Raw genomic sequence first — 20,405 nt, 5'->3', positions numbered from 1 at the left:
TGTCTGTATCTCCCTTTTAGACTGTAAGCTCACTGTGGTCAGAAAATTTATCTACCAATTGTGTTATATAGTATACTCCTCAGCACTTAATACAGTGCTCTGAACACAGTAGACAATCAATTAATACAATTGATCGATTGAGTGACTGAGTGGTTGATAAGGTGAAGATCTGAAGTTTTCTTTCTTGAAAACTATCCGGGGAGAGGAAGGGAAGGAATCAGGAGAGCACAAGAGAGGAAGAGGGTCATTCTAACCTTTCCCCATATGCAGGAGGGCTTTTAGCTAGAATCTTATTGCATTCCCAAGGGTAACTAGTTCTATACTGCACCTTTAACCTTACTGGGTCAAATATCTCCATTCCAATTTTCTGTGAAATACTAATGATAGATATTATTAGACTGTTTAATAAATGGACTACGGCTTGTTGTGGACAGGAAAAGTGCCTATTTACTCTATTTCATTAATTCACTCAATAGTATTTATTGAGCGCTTACTATGTGCAGAGCACTGTACTAAGCGCTTGGAATGAACAAGTCGGATAGAGACAGTCCCTGCCGTTTGACGGACTTACAGTCCAATCGGGGGAGACGGACAGACAAAAACAATGGCAATAGAGTCAAGGGGAAGAACATCTCACAAAAACAATGGCAACTAAATAGAATCAAGGCGATGTACATTTCATTAACAAAAATAGGGTAATGAAAATATATACAGTTGAGCAGACGAGTACAGTGCTGAGGGGATGGGAAGGGAAAGGGGGAGGAGCAGAGGGAAATGGGGGGAAAAGAGGGTTAAGCTGCGGAGAGGTGAAGGGGGGGGCGGTAGAGGGAGTAGAGGGAGAAGAGGAGCTGAGTCTGGGAAGGCCTCTTGGAGGAGGTGAGTTTTAAGTAGGTGTTATTTTGCTATATTGTACTGTACCAAGTGCTTAGTAAAGTGCTCTGCACACGGGAAGCCCTGTGGACAGATCTACACTGTAAGAGAATAGTGGAAGCCTGAACTATTCATTAAATTTCTTTCCAGTTCACTTTGACTCTGTAGCCCAGACCAGCTGTTTGCCATCTCCCCTGATTACAGACAACACAGATTTGAGTTATCACAAGAGGAAAGAATCAGTCTAGACACAAGGAAGACTTCCTAACAAGAATTGAAATAGGGCGTAAAATGTTCTTCCCTTGCAGAACTAAAAGCAGCTGTCACAGTGTTTATTCTAAGGTCTAGAGATCCATGCTGTGGAAACCAGTGTCAGCATATTACTTTTTATGGTATTATGTGCTTTCTATGTGCCAGGCACTGTATTAAGCACTGGGGTAGAGAAGCAGTATGGCTTAGTGGAAAAGAGCACAGGCTTGGGAATCAGAGAATGTGGGTTCTAATCCCAACTCCTCCATGTATCTGCTGTGTGACCTTGGGCAGACCACTTAATTTCAACATACCTCAGTCACCTCATCTGTAAAATGGGGATTAAGACTGTAAACCCTACGTGGGACAACACAATTACTTAATATCTACCCCAGCACTTAGAACAGCACTTGGTACATAGTAAGCACTAACAAGTACCATAATTATTATTATAAGCTAATCAGGTTGGAGACAGTCCAGCTCTCACATGGGGTTCACAGTCTTAGTCCCCATTTTACAGATGAGGTGACTAAGACACAGAGAAGTTAAGGGACTTGCCTTAGGTCAAACTGTAGTAAAGGCTCAGTGGCGGGATTAGAATCCAGGTCCTTCTGACTTCCTGGCCCATGCTGTACCCACTAGGCCATGCTGTTTCTAAAATTTATCCAACCCAAGTCATTAAACTAATCAAAGGCAAACTGATGTCTATGCTCTAGAAACACACCTATAAGTAGACAATCAAATGGGTTGGATCTATTTTCAGAATTAACAAAGCACTTGGAACTGAAAGACAGCCAAAACCCAACATCACTCTGTACCTGGCAAAGCATAAATACAGCAGGGTGATCTCCATTATGGTCAAGAAATTGAATGCTGTTGTCAATGAATTCTGCTATTGTGGCACCAGACTCTAAGATGCTAACATAAATGAGGAGGTGGAATGACAAATTATAAAGACCAAACTTTAGGAGTCTGACAGAGAAGAGCGAGGAGTCAAGTTGCCACCAAATTTCAGACCAAAGTGTAGATCAATATGTCATGAGCCCCTGGTTCATACCAATCAGGACCTTCCTGGACTGGGGGAGCCATAGTGGTACACATAGAAGTCAAACCACTCTTCTGATCACCAAGGTTACTATTAGAAGTTTTTTACTTACTTTCACCAATGTGCAAGGGAGTGAAGCATGCATACACTCACTCAATCCACCACTCAAGGGCCCAATACCAGTCTGTGGTCAAAGAAGCCCATTCTGCAGATGCTTCTTCTTTCTGCTTCCAAGTGTTGCTGCCTTCTGCTTCTCCAACATCCTCCTGTACCTCTGTGCTGCCTCCAGGTGATCCCTTAAGACTCAAAACGAGCACTTTTTATCTGTCTTAAGCAACTCAGCTGTGGCTCTAAATGGCAATCATTGATTGGTCCAGGCCCATCACTGGGTAGAACAGGGAAATAAAGGCCCGCCTCCTTCCATGCTCTGCCCCGCCACAGGCCCACAGTCACCTCCCTCAAGTAGAGCCCATCAATACCTTGGCAAGGTCTCTCCCTTCTTGTTGTTTGTGGGATCACAAACAGTCATTAATAAGGCAGCTGATTATGGGCTCGCCACATCATGGAGTAATGGTTGTGTTCCAATCTTTTATGTGGCCATTTCTTACTTTCAGATTCCTTTCATCACCTCCACCTACCTGCATGCTTAGTCTCAATCAGCAAGAGGTATCACATATAATGAGATTTTGCAATGGTCATCACATTAGCCCTAATAAATAATCATGGCCTTGGTCCAGCACTTTCTGTGTTCCAATAACAGGGATAGACACAAGATAATCAGGTCTGAATCACATGGGGCTCAGTCTAAGTATGAGTTAGAATGGATATTTAATCCCCATTTTACAGATGAGGTTACTGAGGCACAGGGAAGTCAAGTAACTTATCCATGGTCACAATGCAGGGAGGTCAGTGGCGGAGCAGGGATTAGAAATCAAGTTCTCTGATTCCCAGACCAGTATTCTTCCCATTAAGCCTCTCTGCTTCTCCTTCCCTGGTTAGGATGTGCAAAATTGAAAGTATGAGAAAACATTACCCAGAAAGGTAGAAAAAGCAAAACCCATGGCAAATAATATGCCTTTCTTATTAGGGTGTAAGGTCCTTGTAGACTTGCTTGTTTTGTATTTCCCAGTCATTTCACCCATTTCCCCACCATCCTCTCTTAAATACTACTAATGCTATAGTTGAAAATGCCAAAGAGAGAGCAATAGAAGGCAGGTAAATTAGAAATGGGTGACTCTCATAGAGCAGAAGTTTTGAGAAAATTGTATCACCATCCCTCTCTCTCTCTTTCTCCTTCTCCTATTCATATAGTGATACACACCTCTCAGTATGCCTATCCATGTCTTAGCTTTAGAATGTAACCGCATGGTGTACTTGATAGAGCAAAGGACTGGGCACCAGGTGGTCATGGGTTCTAATCCTGGCTCCACCACTTGTTTGCTGTGTGGCCTTGGGCAAACAACATGGCATAGAGGATAAGCACGGGCCTGCGAGTCAGAAGGTATTAGGTTTTAATTCTGGCTCTGCCACTTGCCCGCTGTGTGACCTTGGGCAAGTTACTTTACTTCTCTGGGCCTCAGTACACTCATCTGTAAAATGGGGATAGAGACTTGTGAACCCCACATGGGGCAGGGACTGTGTCTAACCCTATTTTCTTGAATCCACCCTAACACTTTGTACAGTGCCTGGAATATAGTAAACACTTAACAGATACTACAGTTGTCATTATGACAGCCTGCCACAGAAAAGGCACACATGTCCATTCATCCATTTTATTTTTTAATCTTCTAGAATTAGGCGCATTTATACATTTTGTCTTTGCTCTTTGGTCAGTTTTCCCTCTTGTTGAACAGTTAAGTATGACCTCTTTATTTATTTGAAATGCTTCACTGTACTCCCTAGAGGCCAACTTGCTCTTTGCATCACCTCCTTCTCAGAATCATGTCAAATGGGGATCACGGTTTCCCTCACTCACTGGATGTTCCTAAATGATGTTATGGTTTAGGTTGAGTTCTGACCAGAAACAAGGTGTCCCAGTGACTCCCTAAAGCCCCTGTGAAGGTTGGAAGCATTCCATTCCCAGATTTAGTTTGGAAACGTTGCACAGATTGTCATTTATCTTCATGAATGGAGTTAATGTCGACCTCCTCAATCCGTAAACATTTGCGTGGCTCTATTTTTCCTTCTTGCTGACTGGGCTCACATGAATACTTATTGCTTGTTGAAAACTACACAGGCAGAAAACAATAATGTCTGATTTCAGCCTACTCACTACTGTTATATGTGTTTTTGAACTGAGCTGGCATACACAGCTCTGTCTCCCTGCAGCTATTTCCACCAGACAATGAGCACATCCTCTCTTTCAACCTCACCTACGCAAAACAGGCTCAAGGCAGAGTAGGAAGTGAGTGTGAGGAATCACAAGGCCATCCATACGTCCTTAAATTGTGTTATTTATTGACCATTTACTTCGTGCCAGTCACTGCCTTAAGCTGTCAGGTAGATAATAATAACTGTGGTATTTAAGTGCTTAATATATGCCAAGCACTATACTAAGCCCTGAGGTAGAAACACCCCTCTCAGGGACACACCGGGAGAGTTTCCAGTACTCTACCAGTCACGACTGGGAGGAGAGTCAAGCAGTAGCCTACACGTTCTGTTCCTAGCTTGGGCAGTGGTTAGCAAGTGGAAGGCAATCTGCTACAAGTCTAAACTCACCTGTGCTGGGCAGCAGCAGCATGGGAGAGAGTCAAGGATAGAAACTTGTTTACTGCGCGGAGGGAGGCATTGGTAAACCACTTGCATATCTTTACCAAGAAAACTCTCTGGATTCACTACCAGATCGATTGCAGAAAGAGAAAGGGGCATTATGGTAGAGATGTGTCTATGGCATCGCTATGGGTCGGACGCGACTCAACAGCATAACACAACAACAAAAAGGGTAGAAAAAAGATAATCAGGTAGGACACAAGCCCTGTCCCATATAGGCTTCACAGACTAAGTAGGAGGGAGAATAGGTATTGAATCCCTATTTTATAGATGAGAAAATTGAACACAGAGAAATTAAGTGAATTTTCCAAGGTTATACAGCAGACAAGTGACCGAACTGGGTTTAGAAACCTGTTCCACGGACTTCCGGGCTCCTACTCTTTCCACTAGGCAGTGCTGCTTCTTTCCAGAATCCCTTAGTTTTTCTGACGAATCTTCTCAGACAGAAATAAACCAACAGAATCTGAGCCTAGTTAAAAAAAAAAAAAGAAAAAAGAAAGGAGGGCCTACCAATTATGGGCCTACAGAATTATGATGACAATTGCAGTTCTGTAACTGTCTGAAGAAAACTACACTGATGATGAGATTTTAACCACCGGGCCTACAAATTTAAGGCCGTTTAACCTATCTGTGATCAGCAATCCAGAACACAGGGTTGGTAGGTAAAGTGAGTGCTCTGCTGAACGGAGCAACTACTACTTGAAGGACCTGGGGTGGTTTTAGAATAATAATAACTGCAGTATCTATTGCAGATACCAGCAGAGTTGTACCTTAGTCACCGGGAGCCTGTCACGGGGCAGGGATTGTCTTCATCTATTGTTGAATTGTACATTTCAAGTGCTTAATACAGTGCTCTGCACATAGTAAGCACTCAGTAAATACTACTGAATGAAAGGCTCTTCCTTAGCATCTGATAAGTCTTTGTGACAGAGCTGTGAAGAAAGGGAGGGGGGCCAGAGAGACAAATATCTCTTTGCTCTTTGCAATTGGGAAACTGAGGTTTAGAATTCACATTGCCAGTGTCTCCAATTAAGTGTATGGTAGTGGCAGGGGTTAAATCCAGGCTAATTCTCCCACTCCCTTCTGTGGTACCCTTACAGTTGGATTTACACCTTTGACTTACCACTCCCACAGGGTCACAGCACAAATCCATAATTTATGTCCTTATATTAATGTCATTATATTAATTATATTAATGTCAATATTAATTATATTAATTATTCCCCCTCTAGATTGTAAGCTCACTGTGGGCAGGGAATCCACCTTCCCAACTCCTTTATATGATACTCTCCCAAGTTCTTAGTACATTACTCTGCACACAGTAAGCACTCAATGAATACAGTTGAGAGATTGACTGATTCTCATTTCCTATAGATAACAAAAATTCTCTCTTCATAGCTGATGTTGTAGTCTCTGCTTCCAAGAATCTCTTTGGACTTTCTTATTAATCAACGTGCAAGGAACTCAACCCAGTCAGGGTGGAAATCCAAACCTAGAGGTAATGGATCTTCCAAGGAAATTCCTAACAGGTAACCAGAGGGTTTCTCTACTTTTCTGATTGCAAGGGCTGGTCCAGTGAGAAACATCAGGGCCTAGTGGACAGAGCACAGGCCTGGGAGTCAGAAGGTATGGGTTCTAATCCTGGCTCTGTCACTTTTTTGCTATATGGTCTTGGGCAAGTCACTTCACCTCTCTGGGCCTCATTTACATCATCTGTAAAAACTGTGGATTGAGACCGTGAGCTCCACATAGGACAGGGCCTGTGTCCAATTTGATTTGTTTGTGCCTGGCACATAGTAAGCACTTTAAATAATATCATCATCATCATCATCATCATCATCAGTGCCCTTTATTGTCTAGGCATAGGGTGTCCTGGATGGGTCACTTAAAAAGATACAAAACAAGCCACTAAGTTAAACAAAATCTGAAAGAAAAAAAAAAGATTCAAACTCACCCTGAATTGGATTATTAAGATCACATCTCTTCCAAGAGACTTTTCCTAATTTAAGCTCTTTTTTTCCAACTCCCTCTCTTTTCTGAATCATTTTTGCACTCGATCTGCACTCTTTTAGCACGTGATATTCAACCCCCTTCAGCCCCACAATACTTATGTATCTGTGATTTATTTTAATGTCTGTCTCTCCCTTTGTAAACTCAATGTGGGAAGGGAATGTGTCTCCCAACTCTGTTATTACTGTACTCTCTCAAGCTCAGTACGGTGCTCTGCGCCCAGTAAGCGCCCAATAGATACCACTGAGTGATCGAATGAATTGAGCATGACATTATTCTTAATGGTTTTTGTCCCTTTTTTTTTTTTTTTTGGTTCCTTTCTTATCTAGACCACTGATTTCTTCTTAAATATAGGAAAGACGAGATGGTTTAACAGAGAGACATTTTACAGAGAAGCAGCTCAGGGGGGATTTCCTAATCTACTTACATCACCTCTTCCTCTTCCTCTTTGCGTTGCACCCCCATCTGCCATTTCAGCATTTTTGCTGAAGTATTTTGGTAGCATAAAGTGTTTTCGTAGCACACAGACTCCCATAGCACTGAGGTACATATCCTACATACCCTTGTATCTTATAAACCTATATCCTTTATAACTTTTATGTACATATTTTACATACTAATCACCTTGCCCCTTCTTACATTGCCTCGCTGCTCTCCTACTACAACCCAGCCCACACACTTCACTCTTCTGGTGCCAAGCTATTATCTGTACCTCGATCTCATCTACCTCGCTGCTGACCTCTTGCCCATGCCCTGCTTCTGGCCTGGAACACTCTCCCTATTCATACCCGATAGCTATCTCTCTCTCCACCTTCGTAGACTTATTGAAAGCACATCTCCTCCGAGAGGCCTTCCCCTCTGTGTCACCTTTGCATTTGGATTTTTACCCTTTATTCACCCCTCCTTCATCCCCACAGCATTTATGCATATATCTGTAATGTATTCATTTATATCGATGTCTGCCCGCCCCCCTAGACTGGAAGCTCACTGTGGGCAGGGAATGTGTCTACCAACTCTCTTATATTGCACTCTCCCAAACACTTAGTACAATGCTCTGCATAGATATGATTGGTTAATACTCTTTTACCTGAGCACCAACTCATGGACATATTCCATTTTCCATCTCCCTCCTATCTGTAATTTATCTAACACCCCCACTAAATTGTAAACTCTTTGAAAGCTGTGACCAACCTATTATACTCTCCCAGTACTTGGGATTATGATAATAATAACAGTGAGAATAGTGTTTGTTAAGCTCTTACTATGTACCCTGCACTGTGGTGATCATGTCTGACATAGATACTGTCCCTCCACGTGACTTACTGTCTAAAAGGAAGGGAGTATTAGTACATAATCCCTACTTTACAGCCGAACGATCGGACAGAGATGTTAAGTGACTTGCCCAAGGTCACGTAACAGTGAAGTGAAGAAACAAGGATTAGAACTCAGGTCCCCTGACTCCCAGGACCATGCTCTTTCCACTAAGCCATGCTGCTTCTTATGCCTGTTAATTAATCATAAGTACTTATTGAGTGCATACTCTGTGCAGAGTACTATAAATTCCTGTTCCCCTCCCACATAGGAGTGCTGAGGCAGATTTGCAATTTGCATGATGACCTGCAGGACCAGGACTGCATTTGATTTCCATATACTAGATCTACTCCAGGGCTTAGTACAACATTTGGCTCACTGTAAACACTTAAAAAATACCACCATTAATACTAACCACATGGGAGAGTGAAATAGAGGCAGAGAGTTGGTGCTCAATAAATTCTAGTGATTGACTCATAATTATGTAATAGACTTTTTTCTCAGGGGACATGACCATGCCTGTCATTTGGGCCAGCTATTTTAGAGGCAAGTTCCACTTAGCTAAATTATATATGTGCATTTTACTAGCAAGCTTCCTCTCTTTGGAGAGTCTTGATAGCTACCCACTACTCCCTTTCCTCTCTATCTCCTGGACAGCAAATTCATTTTAACTGCAGGGAGAGATGCAGTCTGGGGTGATTCTATCAATTTCCTCATTATAGGTCTCTTAGAGGAGATGCCATTTCACAAGGCCTTGAGGATGGGGAGAACAACGCTCTGCCCTAAAGCCTTCTACCAAATGGAGAGTCAAAAATCATATTATAGAAGAACAGAGTGGGCCAATAATAGCACAATTTTCATAGAGCAAGAGAAAAAAAGTAGCATCAACAGGGAGGAGAAGTCATCCCTAGATGGTACCTCTAGTCTGAGTAGAGAGCCTCAAGAACAGCAGCCTGGGAGCTGGAGGTACATTATTCCCAGGAGATAGGATCTTGATGCTAGTGTCTTTGGAGATTTGATCTCTTGGATGCTTTAACTCTTGCTCAGAAATTCTCACTGCTGCCTGATGCCTAAGAGGAAGCTGGCACTCTGATCCTGCATTATCTGATGGGAGTCCTCACCTATCTTGCCACCAACGCCTAGCCCACGTCCTGCCTCTGGCCTAGGACATGCTTCCTCCTCAAATCCGACAGACAATTACTCTTCCCTTGTAAAACTCCCTTGTAAGATTATAAGAAGAAGTAATACTCTTCAAAGCCTTATTGAGGGTGCATCTCCTTCAAGAGGCCTTCTGAGACTAAGCTCCCCCTTTAGTTTTCTCCCACTCCCTTCTGAGTCACCCTGACTTGCTCCCTCTGTTCTTCCCCATTCCCAGACCCACAGCACCTATGTACATATCTGTAACATTTATTTGCATTGCTGTCTGTAAGCTCATTGTGGGCAGGGAATGTGTCTGTTTATTGTTGTATTGTACTCTCCCAAACACTTACTACAGTGCTCTGCATACAGTAAGCACTCAATAAATTAGATTGAATGAATGAATGAATCTGTAATATATTTATTTATATTACTGTCTGTCTCCCTCTCACAAACTGTAAATTTGCTGTAGTCAGGGAATGTGGCTGTTTATTGTTGTATTGTACTCACCCAAACATTTAGTGCAGTGCTCTACACACAGTAAGTGCTCACTAAATGTGACTGAATGAATGAAGTCCCAGAACCACTTCCACAACTTGTCTGCTGTGAGACGTTGGGCAAGTCATTCATAGAGTTAAAAGGACCTGATATCTAATCCTGGCTCTGCAACTTATCTGTTGTATGACTTTGGGGAAGTCACTTCACTTCTCTCTGCCTCAGTTACCTCATCTGTAAAAGGGGGGTTAAGACTGTGAGCCCTATGTGGGTCAGGGACTGTTTCCAACCTAACAAACTTGTAGCTGCCCATCACTTAGAACAGTGCCTGGCACATAGTAAGGGCTTAACAAATACCATTTTAAAAAATAAATTTATTAATCATATTTATTGAGTGCTTATTGCATAGAGGGCACTGTACTAAGTGCTTGGAAGAGTACATTATAATGGACTTGGTAGACATGTTCCCTGTGTACAGTAAGTGAGAGTGGGAGATAGATATTAATGTAAATGAACAAATTGTTGATATAGATATGTGCTGTGGGGCTGAGGGAGGAGTGAATAGAAGGTACACGTGCAGGTACAAGAGTGACACAGAAAGGAGTGTGAGAAGAGTAAACGAGGGCTCGATCAGGCAAGGCCTTTTTAGAGGAGACGAGATTTGAATGAGCGTTTGAAGGTGGAGAGAGTGACTGTCTGTCAGATATGAAGAAGTAGGGTGATCGTTCATTCATTCATTCATTCAATAGTATTTATTGAGTGCTTACTATGTGCAGAGCACTGTACTAAGCGCTTGGAATGTACAGATCGGTAACAGAGACAGTCCCTGCCCGTTGACGGGCTTACAGACAGAGACAAGATGGGCCTGAGGAGTTGGGGTGAGATAATGTAAGATCGAATTACCCTGACTAGGTTGGCTTTAGAGGAGTGAAGTGTGAGGCTGGGTTGTAGTAGGAAGTCAGGGAGGTAAAGTGGGGGTGGGGGGAGCAAGGTGATTGAATGCTTTCCAAGCCAAAGGTAAGGAGTTTGTGTTTAATGCAGTGGTGGGTGGGCAATCACTAGAGGCTCTTGGGAAGTGGGGAAATGTGGATTCAGTGGTTTTGTAGAAAAATGATCAGGGCAGCAGAGTGAAGAATGGACTGGAGCGGAGAGAGACAGCTGGGAGGTCAGCAAGTTGGCTGATTCAGTAATTAATGCAGATAGGATAAGTGCTTGAATGAACATATTAGCAGTTTGGATCGAGAGGAAAGTATAGATTTTAGCTATGTTTTGAAGGCTGAACTGACCGGATTTGGTGAGAGACTATATATGGGGTTGAACGAGAGGGAGGAGTAGAGGATAATGCCGAGGTTCTGGGCTCGTGAAACAGGGAGATTGGTGGTGCTGTTTACAGTGATGGGAAAGTCACGGGCAGGTCAGGGTTTGGGTAGGAATATGAAAAGTTCTGTTTTGGACATTTGAAGTTTGAGGTGTTATTTAAGTATGAGGTTGTCAACTTCCCTAGTTCCCCTGTCCACTCGGACTGTAAACCCCATGTGTAACAGAGACTGTGTTTGATCTGATTGTACTGTAATTCCTCAACCTCAGCACAGTGCTTGGCACGTGGTAAAAATTTAGCAAATGTGACAATTATTTTTGTTTCCAATAGTAGAATAGTGAGATACCTTCTCCTGACAATTGGGGAGGACTTCTCTCCCTAGAAAGCCATCAGTGATCCCTGCTTTGCACACAGTAAGCGTTCAATAAATACAATCGAATGAATGAATCCCTGGTTTCATAAGGTAATGGAACTAAACTCAGTCAATCAGTCAGTGGTATTTATTGAGCACTTATTTTGTGCAGAGCACTCTACTAAGCACTTGGGAGAGTACTATATAACAGAGCTGGTAGTAGTAGTGTTGGTATTTGTTAAGCGCTTACTATGTGCAAAGCACTCTTCTAAGCGCTGGGGGGATACAGGGTGATCAGATTGTCCCACGTGGGGCTCACAGTTTTCATCCCCATTTTACATATGAGGCCCAGAGAAGTTAAGTGACTCGCCCAGTCACACAGCTGACAAGTGGCAGAGCCGGGAGTCGAACCCATGACCTCTGACTCCTAAGCCCGGGCTCTTTCCACTGAGCCATGCTGCTTCATTCATAGACATTCATTCAATCATATTTATTAAGCGCTTACTGTGTGCAGAGCACTGTACTAAGTGCTTATGTTCCCCACCCATAAGGAGCTTTTAGTCTGGAGGAGACAGACGTGAAAATGCACTGTGGATCTTGTCGTGAGCCCCAGTTTGTACCAACCAGGACCTTCCTGGAACTACGGGAGCCTTGGTGACACATAGTAGAGTTCAAACTACGCCTCTGATCACCAAGGCTACCATGGAAAGTTTTTTACTTAGTTTTACCAGCCTGCAAGGGAGTGACACATACACACACTCACTCACTCCACTCCACCAAGGCTCCCATACCAGTCTGTGGTCAAAGGAGTCCGTTCTGCCAACGTTTCTTCTTTCTGCTTCCAAGTGCTGCTGCCTTCAAGTGCTGTTCTCCAGCTGCTGCTTCTGCTGCTCTTCGTGTGTTTCCTTCTGTGTGCCTCTGTGCCGCTTTTTGCAGATTCAAAACGAGTGCCTTGCATGGGCCGTAGGCATTACTGCTATGGCTCTACATAGCAGCCATTGACTGGTCCGGGCCCGTTACGGGGTAGAGAAGGAATGGAAAGCCCCATCTCCCTCCATGCTCTACCCCGACAGGCCCACAATCACCTGTCTCAGGTAGAGCCCATCAGTGCCTTCACCAGATTCATCCTTCTTGTTGTTCATTTATTCGTTCATTCAATAGTATTTATTGAGCGCTTACTATGTGCAGAACACTGTACTAAGTGCTTGGAATACACAAATCGGTAACAGATAGAGACAGTCCCTGCCCTTTGATGGGCTTACAGTCTAATCGGGGGAGACGGACAGATAAGAACAATGGCAATAAATAGAATCGAGGGGAAGAACATCTCATTAAAACAATAGCAAATAAATAGATTCAAGGTGAGGTACATCTCATTAACAAAATAAATAGGGTGAGGAAGATATATACAGTTGAGCGGACGAGTACAGTGCTGAGGGGAGGGGACGGGAGGGGGGAGGACCAGTGGGAAAGGGGGAAAAAGAGGGTTTAGCTGCGGAGAGGTGAAGAGGGGGTAGAGGGAGCAGAGGGAAAAGGAGTTCAGTCTGGGAAAGCCTCTCGGAGGAGGTGAGCTGTAAGTAGTGTTTTGAAGAGGGGAAGAGAATTAGTTTGGCGGAGGTGAGGAGGGAGGGCGTTCCGGGACCGCGGAAGGACGTGGCCCGGGGGTCGATGGCGGGATAGGAGAGACCGAGGGACGGTGAGGAGGTGGGCGGCAGAGGAGCGGAGCGTGCGGGGTGGGTGGTAGAAAGAGAGAAGGGAGGAAAGGTGGGAAGGGGCAAGGTGATGGAGAGCCTTGAAGCCTAGAGTGAGAAGTTTTTGTTTTGTGTGGGATCACAATCTCTAATAGTAGAGCTAAACCAGACAGAACAAGACTAAAAGCCAAGTCGTGTACGATTTAGCAGCAGACGTATCCCTGACTTTGTAGAGGGGAAGGATGGAGGCGTTTGCTCTCACCCCCACTCCCTTCCTGTCCTCATATCATCCCCCAGCACTTAGTACAGTGCCTGGCACGTAATAAGCGTTTTACAAATACCATAATTATTACTAAGGCATTTTGTTGTGGGCTTACCACAGATAAAATGCTAATTTTAGTACTTGTTAGGCGCTTACTAAATACAAGTTAATCAGGTTGCATTAACTGTCCCACCTGAGGCTCACACTCTTAATCCCCATTTTACAGACGATAGAATTGAGGTCCAGATGTTAAGTGACTTGCCAACAGCAGACATGTGGTAAAAAGCTATTAATAATGTTGGTATTTGTTAAGTGCTTACTATGTGCCAAGCACTGTTCTAAGCGCTGGGGTACCTCCGAGATAATCAAGTTGTCCCTTGTGGGGCTCCGAGTCTTCACCCCCAATTTTATAGATGAGGTAACTGAGACACAGAGAAGTTAAGTGACTTGCCCGAGGTCACACAGCTGACAAGTAGCAGAGGTGAATTAGAACCCACAACCTCTGACTACCCACAACCTCTGACTGCCAAGCCCGTGTTCTTTCGACTAAGCCATGCTGCTTCTGTGCACATAAATCCTTGCGGGGGAGAGGATGGAATGGATATAAAGTACTTAAAGGATATAGATCCAAGTGCACAGGTGATGCAGAAAGGAGGAGGAGTTGGAGAAATAAAGGCTTAGTCAGGGGAAGCCCGTTTGAGAAGAAATGTGCTTTTAATATGTCTCAGAAGGTGGGGAGGGAGGTGGTCTGTTGTACATGAATGGGGAGGGAGTTCCAGGCCAGCTGGAAGATGCAGGGAAGAGGTTGGCGATGAGACAGATGAGATTTAGGTGTAGTGAGCAGGTTGGCATTAGAGGGGCATAACGTGTGAACTGGGTTGCAGTAGGAAATCCATGAGATAACATAGGAGAGAGAAACGGCATGGTATAATGGATAGAGCGTGGGCTTGGGAGGCAGAGGGCCATGGGTTCTAATCCCAGCTCTGCCACTTATCTACTGAGTGACCTTGGGCAAGTCACTTCTCCGGGCCTCAGTTACTTCATCTGTAAAATGGGGATTGAGACTATGAGCTCCATGTGGGACAGGGACTGTGTCAGCTAGATTTGCTAATATCCACCCCAGCGCTTAGTACAATGTCTGACACAGAGTAAGTACTTAACAAGTTCTACTATTATTATTATTATTATTATTATTGGAGCCGATTGAGGGATTTAAAGGCAGTGGTACGGAATACCATGGGTGGCACTGGGGAGTGGGTCTTGCTCTAAAATCTGCTGTGAATCCAGAGGGAAAATGGTTTGAACAGCTGGATTTTTTGGGATCCACTTGTAAGGAAATAGTTGGCTGCTCCTGAAATACTGGGGCCCATTATGTATATAGTGGCATGCCATTAGGATAATTTCTTTGGAATTTGTTTGGCAAAGACAGAATTCCTGAGGTTGATTTTATCCTTAGCACTCATGTATTTATGGTTTTTTTTTTTATTTATATGTTATCAATCAATGGTATTTATTTAGCACTTACTAGCTGAAGATCACTGCACTAAGCACTTGAGAGAGTATAATACAACAGAGGTGATAGATATATTCTCTGTTCAGGAGGGAATTTATACATTTATCCATTCACCGAATCATTTTTCAGATGTTTTGGCCCTATGTGTTTTTCTAGTGCTTCCTGGTTTGTGTTATTATTATTACTATTACTAATAATAATCTTATTTATTGAGCACTTACTGTGTGCAAAGCACTGTACTAAGCACGAGGGATAGTGCAATATAACATCAAACACATTCCCTGCCCACAAGCTCCCAACTCTAGAGGAGGAGACAGACATTATTAGAAAGAGCACAGGCTTGGGAGTCACAGGATGTGGGTTCTAATTCTGACTCCTCCACTTCTCTGCTGTGTGACCTTGGGCCAGCCACATAAATTATCTGTGCCTCAGTTACCTCATCTGGAAAATGGGGATTGAGACTCTGAGCCCCATGTGGGACAACCTGCTTACCTTGTATTGACCCCAGTGCTTAGAACAGCACTTGGCAGATAGTAAACGCTTAACAAATATGGTAATTATTATTATTATAAATGAATGGATATGTAAATAAATAAATGACAGATATATACAGATAGATACATATAATAATGTTTGTATTTGTTAAGCGCTTACTATGTGCAGAGCACTGTTCTAAGTGCTGGGGTAGATACAGGGTAATCAGGTTGTCCCACGTGAGGCTCACAGTCTTCATCCCCATTTTCCAGATGAGGTAACCGAGGCACAGAGAAGTGAAGTGACTTGCCCACAGTCACATCGCTGACAGGTGGAAGAGCAAGGATTTGAACCCATGACCGCTGACTCCCAAGCCCGGCCTCTTTCCACTGAGCCACGCTGCTTTTCGTGTGCTGTGTGGAATGGAGAGAGGATGAAAGAAGGACCAAATAACAACAGTGCAGAAGGGAGTGAAAGAGGAGAAGAGGGCTCAGTCAGTTCTTCCTCCAGTTTTAATAATGACCATGGTATTGGTTAAGTGCTTACTATGTGTCAAGGACTGTGCTAAGCACTGGAATATTTAGAATACAGACCCTAGCCCACATGGGGCTCAAAGTCAAAGGGGGCAGAAGAACAGGTACTTAATTCTCATTTAATAGATGAGGAAACTGTGGAGCAGAGAAGTTAATAATAATAATGTTGGTATCTGTTAAGCGCTTACTATGTGCCCAGCACTGTTCTAAGTGCTGGGGAAGACACAGGGGAATCAGGTGGTCCCACGTGGGGCTCACAGTCTTAATCCCCATTTTACAGATGAGGTAACTGAGGCACCGAGAAGTTAAGTGACTTGCCCAAAGTCACACAGCTGACAAGTGGCCGAGCCGGGATTTGAACCCATGACCTCTGACTCCAAAGCCCGTGCTCTTACCACTGAGCCACGCTGCTTCAGTGAGTCTCGCTGCTTCAGAACTTCAGAAGTTCAGTGACTTGTCCAAGTTCACACATCAGCAGGTAAATAGTGAAGCCATAATTAGAAGCAGCATGGCCTAGCAGCAAGAGCAGGGCTTGGGAATCAGAGGTCGTGGGTTCTAATCCCAGCTCCGCCACTTGTCTGATATGTGACCTTGGGCAAATCATTTAATTTCTCTATGCCTCAGGCACCTCATCTGTAAAACGGGATTAAGACTGTGAGCCCCAAGTGGAACAACCTAATTACCTTGTATCTAGACCAGAGCTTGGAACAATGCTTGGCACATAGTAAGTGCTTTACAAATACCAACATTGTTATTATTATTACGATTAAAACCCAGGTTGCCTGTCTCCCAATCCTGTGTTCCTTCCAGTGAGCCAGGCTGCTTCTTTATCAATAACTTTAGTCTGCCTCAACCGTTAAACTGTAATAATAATAATAATGTTGGTATTTGTTAAGCGCTTCCTATGTGCCAAGCACTGTTCTAAACGCTGTGATATATAGAGGGTAATCAGGTTGTCCCATGTGAGGCTCACAGTCTTAGTCCCTATTTTACAGATGAGGGAACTGAGGCACTGAGAAGTTAAGTGACTTGCCCACAGTCACACAGCTGACAAGTGGTGGAGCCGGGATTAGAATCCGCGATCTCTGACTCCCATGTCCGTGTTCTTGAGGGCAGGGAACGTGTATCTTACTGCTGCTACAGGGCCAAACGTTTAGTACAGTGCCAGCACTCACTAACTATACTCTATAAGGCATTTATTAACTGTAAGCTCAAGTGGGCAGGGAACGTGTCTCATATTTTTATATTGTACTCTCCCAAGTGCTTAGTACAGAGTTCTGCACACGGTAAGCACTCAATAAGTACAATTGACTGACTGACTGGAGATAAATAAAAGCTAACCGTAGCATTTTTGTTTCCAGGGCAGCCGGGACAGAACGTTTTCCCTCTACTTTTTTTTCTCAGCAAAGGCAAATAGAGGACTAGGAATAGGTCTTGGAGGCTGGAAAAGTGCGGCTGCAGGCCTTCTCTCCAAATTAGAAGCCTTGAATAAAAGAGAAATAACTTGGATTGGAGTCAAGAGGCCTAAGAAAGTGCTGAGTGTGTCCTTTTGGGATGGGGAAAACAAGACATTTAGGCTCTGGAAAATAAGGAGGGAATTTCCTGGCAAGCCCATCCCAACAGCTGGAAAACTTCTGGGCCTTGAGCAGATTGAGGTAGGAGGAAACCTCTGATGACAAGCTGCAAACCCTTGGAAAGCTTACTACATACTGATGGCCCTGTCTAAATATTTGGTTAAATCTGGAATCAAGTTGAGAAGCGGAGAAAGAGGAGGGATATAATGTAGAGGCATTAAAAATATTTTTTTCTTTGCCCTGGTGGGAGAAAAACCTCAACAGTCATGACTGAATCGAGGAAAGCTGTGAAAATAGCAGCATTCTACACCATAGAATTCTTGTATCATCTCACAGTAATAATAGTTGATCATAATTATGGTACTTTTTAAGTGCTTACTGTGTGTCAAGCACTGTTCTAAGCGCTGGGTTAGATACAAATTAATCAGGATGGATACAGTCCCTGTCCCATATGAGGCTGACCGTCTAGGTAGTAGGTATTGTGATTTAATCTCCATTTTACAGACGTGGTCACCGAGGCACAGAGAGATTAAGTGACTAGCCCACATAGCAGACATGTGGCAGAGCTGGGATTGGAACCCAGGACTCTGATTCCCACACCCATGCTCTTTCCGCTAGCCCACGCTGCTCTCTAAATCTGGCCCAGACATGAGATGAGATAAATCATATCCCTCTGATTAAATCAGAGAGGATCTATCCTTCGGAAGGTCTTTTCTGAGTGCTTAGTACAATGAATTGTACTGAGTAGATGATCGATTAATGACATTTCTACTACTTCCATTTTGGGTTCTTTCTTTTACTAATTCATTCAATTGTATTTAATAATAATAATAATAATGATGGTATTTGTTAAACGTTTACTATATGCCAAGCACTGTTCTAAGTGCTGGGGTAGATACAGGGTAATCAGGCCATCCAACGTAAGGCTCACCCTTTTAATCCCTGATTTACAGACGAGGTAACCTAGGCACAGATAAGTTCATTCATTCATTCATTCATTCATTCATTCATTCATTCATTCATTCATTCATTCATTCGTATTTATTGAGCGCTTACTATGTGCAGAGCTCTGTACTCAGCACTTGGAATATACAAATCGGCAACAGATAGAGACAGTCCCTGCCCTTTGATGGGCTCACAGTCTAATCGGGGGAGATGGACAGACAAGAACAATGACAATAAATTGAGTGAAGGGGAAGAACATCTCATTAAAACAATAGCAAATGAATAGTGACCTGCCCAAAGTCACACAGCAGACAAGTGGCAGAGCCGGGATTAGAACCCTTGACCTCTGACTCCCAAGCCTGTGCTCTTTCCACTAAGCCACACTGCTTCTCCACTGAGCACTGGACTGTGTACTAAGTGCTTGGGAGAGTACCACAAAATAGACACAATCCCCGCCCACAGTGAGCTTACAGTCTAGAGACGAGTTTACAGTTTAGGCCCTGGGGAGGTCAGGACCTGTGAAGCTCAGGCATTTAATCTGTCCCAGAAGGCTACTGGAACACAATTTATTTCTGTTACCATTCCCTCCATTAAATTGGAACATGGATCCATTACTCCCGATGGACTAAGTTCCTTGTGGGCAAGGATCTCATCTACCAACTCTGTTGTACTTTCCCAAACACTTAGTACAGTGCTCTGCACACCGGAAATGCTCAATAAATACCATTGATTGATGAATCCTAAACTCTAATTTTTTTGAGGATCCAGACGGAACTGGCCACAGCCAGTAAACCTAGATACCAAGGCTGAAACAGTCTCAACTTGACCCAAGTGGATTGTCTTTTATTCTTCCATCCTTCTCTTTTTAATGTGGGAATCTAGTGATAAGGCCTAAAAAGGTGGGTGGAGATGTGAGAGAAAGTATCTACAGTTCCCTACTGGTTTTTTGTTTCTTGTTTTGTATTTATTTAAGCACTTACTTTTAAACACTTACTACCTGCCGGACACTGTAGTAAGTGCTATGGGAGCTATAAACTAATCAGATTGGACACAGTCCCTGTCTCACGTGGGGCTAATAGTCTTAATCCCCATTTTAATAATAATGTTGGCATTTGTTAAGCACTTACTATGTGCCGAGCACTGTTCTAAGCGCTGGGGTAGATACAGGGTAATCAGGTTGTCCCACATTGGGCTCACAGTCTTCATCCCCATTTTACAGATGAGGGAACTGAGAAGTTAAGTGACTTTCCCAAAGTCACACAGCTGACAGGTGGCAGAACTGGAATTAGAACCCATGACCTCTGACTCCTAAGCCGGGGCTCTTTCCTCTGAGCCATGCTGTTTCTCATGAGGTAAGAGGTATGAGGTAAGAGAAGCAGGTGGGACAACCTGATTACCTTGTATCTATCCCAGCACTTAGAACAGAGCTTGGCACATAGTAAGTGCTTAACAAATACCATCATTATTATTATTATTATTATTATCATTATTATGAGGTAACTGAGACATTCATTCATTCAATAGTATTTATTGAGCGCTTACTATGTGCAGAGCACTGTACTAAGCACTTGGAATGTACAAACTGGTAACAGATAGAGACAGTTAGAGAAGCAGCGTGGCTCAGTGGAAAGAGCACGGGCTTTGGAGTCAGAGGTCATGGGTTCGAATCCCAGCTCGGCCACTTGCCAGCTGTGTGACTGTGGGCAAGTCACTTCACTTCTCGGTGCCTCAGTTACCTCACCTGTAAAATGGGGATGAGGACTGTGAGCCCCACGTGGGACAACCTGATTCCCCTGTGTCTACCCCAGCGCTTAGAACAGTGCTCGGCACATAGTAAGCGCTTAACAAATACCAACA

This window comes from Ornithorhynchus anatinus, chromosome 3 (assembly GCF_004115215.2).
Source record: "Ornithorhynchus anatinus isolate Pmale09 chromosome 3, mOrnAna1.pri.v4, whole genome shotgun sequence".
NCBI lineage: Eukaryota > Metazoa > Chordata > Mammalia > Monotremata > Ornithorhynchidae > Ornithorhynchus > Ornithorhynchus anatinus.
Note: the sequence above shows the minus strand (reverse complement) of the source record.